Source organism: Zootoca vivipara, chromosome 11, assembly GCF_963506605.1.
Source record: "Zootoca vivipara chromosome 11, rZooViv1.1, whole genome shotgun sequence".
Classification (NCBI taxonomy): Eukaryota; Metazoa; Chordata; class Lepidosauria; order Squamata; family Lacertidae; genus Zootoca; species Zootoca vivipara.
Genome location: NC_083286.1, coordinates 49,942,009 through 49,948,245, shown reverse-complemented (window position 1 = coordinate 49,948,245; position 6,237 = coordinate 49,942,009).

The window sequence follows — 6,237 nt, the reverse complement described above, 5'->3', positions numbered from 1 at the left end:
CACGGTCTGCAAGGCGAGTCACGTGCAGGGACGGGGACTCGGGGGGGGGGAGCCAGCAGACGCACGAAGGAGGGAGTCGGCGCTTTTATGCTAGAATGGGACTTCGAAAGCCCCTAACTCTTTTTTTAAATGTTTTTTTGGACCATAAGAGAAAAAACAACAACCCCCAAACCTGACCTTTATCAGGTCAACTGAAATGTCACAAAAAGGCGAGGTTGCTTCCAGATGTCCTGCTTCTTAAGCATGCACAAAACAAAATTTGGCCGATTTATTTAGCGTTTGCTGGGAGGTGGGAAAATGTTAGGCTACTCGCGGGGGAGCATCATTCTGGGGTGTGCAAAAAACAGTTTCCAGAGTGGTTCAGCAATGTTGACTTCGTATTACACATTCATTCTGATTCGATTGTGAGGACCACAGAGAATCATAAGAGTTGGGAGGGACCAATGCAGGAATTCTGCCCACAGCTGTCCCTGGGTGGGTTTGAACCACCAACCTGCTGCTTAACAGCCAGACACATTGACTCATTGTGCCACAGGAAGAAGACAATGTCGGCTCTTTATTTAGCCCTCATTCTGATATGTTTGTGCAAAGTTTCTGGAGAGAGTTAAGACAATGACTTTTTGTTGCATATTCATTCTGATTTGTTTGTTGGGAGGTTAGATGGCAGTGCGTCAAACAGATGTTATCCCATACTTTCCAGTAATAATAATATAATAATTTATTACTTATACGCTGACCATCTCCTAGCCACTCCGGGGTGGCTTCCAACAGAATATTAAAAACACGATAAAACAAACATTTAAAACTTCCCTAAACAGGGCTGCCTTCAGATGTCTTCTAAAAGTCAGATACTAGTTATTTCCTTGACATCTGATGGGAGGGCTTCCACAGGGCAGGCACCACTACCGAGAAGGCCCTCTGCCTGGTTCCCTGTAACCTCACTTCTCGCAGTGAGGGAACCACCAGAAGGCCTTCGGAGCTGGACCTCAGTCTCCGGGCTGAACGATGGGGGTGTCAACACTCCTTCAGGTATACAGTGCATTTTTCATCACTTTCCGTTTTGCCAAAAGTTTTATTTTGGGAGAAGTAGGTTTGACATCTGAAGGCAGCCCTGTTTAGGAAAGCCTTTAATGTTTAATAGATTACTGTATTTTAATATTCTGTTGGAAGCCGCCCAGAGTGGCTGGGGAAACTCAGCCAGATGGATGGGGTATAAATAAATTGTTGTTGTTGTTGCGCAGGAGCTCCCAACCATTTTAATTGCACAACTTAAATTTGCTGGTACGAGATCGAATTCTACCTGAAAGCAGCAACAATCTGGAAGTAACCCTTATAAACTTTTTGAGTCGTCCAGAACTCTTTTGTCTGGTTTTATTGATTTTTTCTGTAAACCACCCTGAGCTCCTGATTCTCAGCCATGAACCTCACTAGATGACCACGGGCCAGCCACTGTCTCTCAGCCTAACCAACTCCCAGGGTTGCTATAAGGGTAAAAAAGGGGAAGAAGAAAAAATGGGGAGATGGATGTATACAAGATTTCTGCCATCTTGAATTTCTTGAAGGAAAGGTGTGATATAAATGTAGCAAATAAACAAGAAACAAACCTTCGCTATTGGGCGGAATGTAATATTGGAAATAAAATGAATAAAAATAATAGCCAGGTACCCAGATTCAGTGCCGCGAGACTGGAGATAAAGCCAGTTTTAAAACAATTCTTTGTTTTGCTGAGGGGCAGTATTCTAGTTGCTCATTTCACACACACACACGCACACACACACACACACACCGCCCAGTTTAACATCCCAGCCAGCTGTGTTTTCCCAGATGCTACACAAGCACACATGGGGTGGACATCAGGCCACAGGGTATTTAATCAATCCTGTCATGTCAATTTTTGGTGGGGCGGGAGCTACTGTAGGAGAAGAACATGCCTATATTCCAGGGTATTAAGCAAGGGTAAATGTGGTGATTGTTCTCAGGTCAGTAAGCACACCATCCCCTACAGTTCCATTGTATCCACCAACCCAGAAAACACTTTTAACTACTAACGCATGAGCTGGCATGTCTCTGAAGGACGATGCAATAACCTTTTGTTTCAGGTAGACACGCAGGTAGCCCCACTGGGAGGCAAGGTGGAAAGTGTTTGCCTCGGGTGGCAGGCCGGGGGTTTCATATTTGCATGTGAGGAAGTTCTGCTACATGGGGACTACAAAGGGAACTTAATTTCCTGACCAACTCAATCAGAGGGTATACTACTAAAAAATTCCATTAAAATTGGGAAAAGTTTGGAGAATATATAAAGGGACAGTGCCCCACAATAAAATATTGGGTTTATTTCTAATACCTCGTATTGAGCCAATTTGAGTTTAAATTTAAATGGATAAAATTAATGGTGACTTTTTTTCTTTCTTTTTTTGAGTTTTGATGTTATTTGAATTTAGATATTATTTGAGGATTATAGGATATATTTATATAATTATATAGAATTGAGGGGTAGCAGTATAAGAGAATAGTAATTAAAGAATCTGAGATAGAGATAAGTGGAAGTCTAATATGGGAGGAGGAGATATAGGGGAAGGATTAAAATAAACAAGGTAAATAAGGAATTAGGAATATAGTTGAAGTGTATGCTGATCTCGTGATTTTGGACATGATTGAATAATTGAATGTGTGTTTATTGATTGTATTGTCTTTATTATGTTTATGATTATTATAATTATTATCATTTACATTATATTATTTGTAGTAGAAGCTATACGGTATTATTTTATATGTTTTATTATGGTTATTATTTATATATGATTTTGTATATTATGATTTCTATATTATTGTTTGGATTTTTTGTATGTCATTATTTCTATATGGTTTTTCTTTCTTTTTTGTTTTTGTGTGTGAATGTATTTTAATTTAAATTCCAATGAAGTTAAATTAAAATAATAATAATAATAATAATAATAATAATATCCTCAGCTTCATTTCCATCAGTTTTTTTGTGTGTTTTTTGCAGAAACTCCTACTGTTGCTCGTGTTGAATTTTAGACAAGATATAGGGGAAGGGCGGGCGATGATGCTCTGTGGTTTGGAGAGCAGTGGTTGGCTTTTCTGCCTCAGGCACCAAAACTAGCCATATGTAGATGGAGGGAATCATAGAGTTGGAAGACACCACAAGGGCCATCCAGTCCAACCCCCTACCAAGCAGGAAACACCATCAAAGCATTCTTGACATATGCCTGTCAAGCTTCTGCTTAAAGACCTCCAAAGGAGGAGACTTCACCGTAAAGGTAAAGGGACCCCTGACCATTAGGTCCAGTTGTGACCGACTCTGGGGTTGCGACACTCATCTCACTTTACTGGCCGAGGGAGCTGGCGCACAGCTTCCAGGTCATGTGGCCAGCATGACTGAGTCGCTTCTGGTGAACCAGAACAGCGCACGGAAACGCCGTTTACCTTCCCGCTGTAGCGGTACTTGCACTTTGACGTGCTTTCGAACTGCTAGGTTGGCAGGAGCTGAGAACGAGCAACGGGAGATCACCCAGTTGCGGGGATTCGAACCGCCAACCTTCTGATCAGCAAGCCCTAGGTTCTGTGGTTTAACCCACAGCGCCACCCGTGTTCCCTAGATGGAGGGAATACCAAGGCCCCAAGTGACCGCATCACATACTAGTATTTATTTATTTTTTTAACCAAACACAACAGGCCTAACTAGATGGTCAGCCAATCTTTATTCTATTGCTAAATTAAGGGAGGTTGGGGAGTTAAGTCTGTAAGGGACCATGCCCACTGAAGCTTTTGCATGAACAAGTTGTGCATTGATTCTATGCCTGGAGAAACTGCTATTGAGTCCAAGATGGGCAACCTTGCAGACAAGAGCAATGGTTAATATAATTGTGTAGACCGCATCTTAAAAAGCAGAGACATGTGGTCTGAAGCTCAACATCAAAAAACCCAAGATCACGGCCACTGGTCCCATCACCTCCTGGCAAATAGAAGGGGAAGAAATGGAAGCAGTGAGAGATTTTACTTTCTTGGGCTCCTTGATCACTGCAGATGGTGACAGCAGTCACGAAATAAAGAGACGCCTGCTTCTTGGGAGAAAAGCAATGACGAACCTAGACAGCATCTTAAAAAGCAGAGACATCACCTTGCCGACAAAGGTCCGTGTAGTTAAAAGCTATGGTTTTCCCAGTAGTGATGTATGGAAGTGAGAGCTGGACCATGAAGAAGGCTGATTGCCGAAGAATTGATGCTTTTGAATTATGGTGCTGGAGGAGACTATTGAGAGTCCCATGGACTGCAAGAAGATCAAACCTATCCATTCTGAAGGAAATCAGCCCTGAATGCTCACTGGAAGGACAGATCGTGAAGCTGAGGCTCCAATACTTTGGCCACCTCATGAGATGAGAAGACTCCCTGGAAAAGACCCTGATGTTGGGAAAGATCGAGGGCACAAGGAGAAGGGGACGACAGAGGACAAGATGGTTGGACAGTGTTCTCGAAGCTACCAACGTGAGTCTGACCAAACTGCAGGAGGCAGTGGAAGATAGGAGTGCCTGGCGTGCTCTGGTCCATGGGGAGAGTCGGACACGACTAAACAACAACAACATTTCACAGAACCTGTCCACTCCTACAAGTGGTGCTCTGCAGATGAAAGTCGGTATACAAATTTAATAATAAGCAACAATAATTTTAATTTGATTTTTTACACACCTTCCACCCTAAGGTCCCAGCATGAGCCACAACAGTTTAAAATGTGTCAAACTGTTTTAAACAAATTGCAATTGCAAGAATAGGATGGGTTCTAAAAATACACACCTTAAGTGTCAACGGTCAGGTTAAAAGTAGAGAGGGGCCCTATAGCCCAGAGTTTAATTTCACATAAAACTGGCAGATTGCTGCTGAATGTTTTTTTTAAAAAAAACCTAAAGCAGCCTTTCCTAATCCTGGTACTTTCAAGAAATTTTGGACTACAAGTCCCATCACCCCCAGCCATCATGGTCAATGGATGATGGAAGTTGTAGTCCAGCAACATTTGGAACGTATCAGGTTGAGCTAAATAATTCACTACCCAGGATATCTGACATGTTTGTGAATCTGGGATCAGTTTTGGGTTGGCTTTCAGGACTCACTAGGTCAGCCTTATTTCACACTGGCACCAAACATAGTCGCAAAATTTCTTTGTTTACATCCAGATAGTGATTTTTGGATATCAAAGCCAATAATAACAACAATGTGTGCACAACTTTTATATTTCGCTCAGGTATCTTTCTGGTCCTTTTGTTTAGCTTTCTTGTGTAATTTTAGCAAGAGTTATTGCATTCCGAGCAGCTGGTAGCTTCTGCGGGGTTAGACAAGAGCTTTTGAATGCCCAGGGCAAAACAAAGAGCCACTAAACTAAACAATAGTGGGGTCTTGTTTCAAGAATCCTTGCAGCATAGATAACTCACTGGTTTACCAATCAGATCAAGTCCCTGATATTTTATCAACTCAAACTCCACATTCTGTGCTTGAGTGCACTCAAATGTCACACACAACAGGCCACAAAAGGAAGCAAAACAGGAGACTAAAGAGCCCTGTTCCTTCTAAGGCCAGTAGGATAAATGCAGAGATTTGATAAATAAAAGAACCGCATTGTGAATTGGCTGAAGCAGAGGGAAAAGGCTGTGCTCCGTGAAAGGGGTTTGGAAATAATGCAGTACGTTTAGAGCCCAAATGCACCATCAAGCTTCAACTGTGGCCTGCGGCATTTTTTCCACATCAAGGGCAGCAAAGCAGACGCAGCCAATTTGCACGTGCCGAGATCTTGCACATAAGGAGGACTTGCGCACTGTCTCCACTTTGCAGGAATGGACTGGGGAAGCCAAGACGCTTCTACTGGAGCCATGCCCTTGGGGTTTGACAAATTAATGGAGGTCAAGGCTACCCTCCACGAAGTTGCCTAATCCAGCTACCACAGCTCAGTCAGGAGAATGCGAGACTCTTAAACTCAGGGTCGTGGGATTGAGCCCCACTTTGGGCAAAAAGATTCCTGCATTGCAGGGGGTTGGACTAGATGACCCTTGGTGTCCTGTCCAAATCTAGGAACACAGAATGAGGGGCAGAGAGAGGCTTATTATCAGCTGATGCACTTCCAGCCTGACGCTGGAAGTTGCTAGCTTGATGCGTAGACTAGCCTTACTGAAGGCTTTGTTGAGTCAGCATGTGTTTACAAGAAGGACCGGACACAGGAAGATCCATATA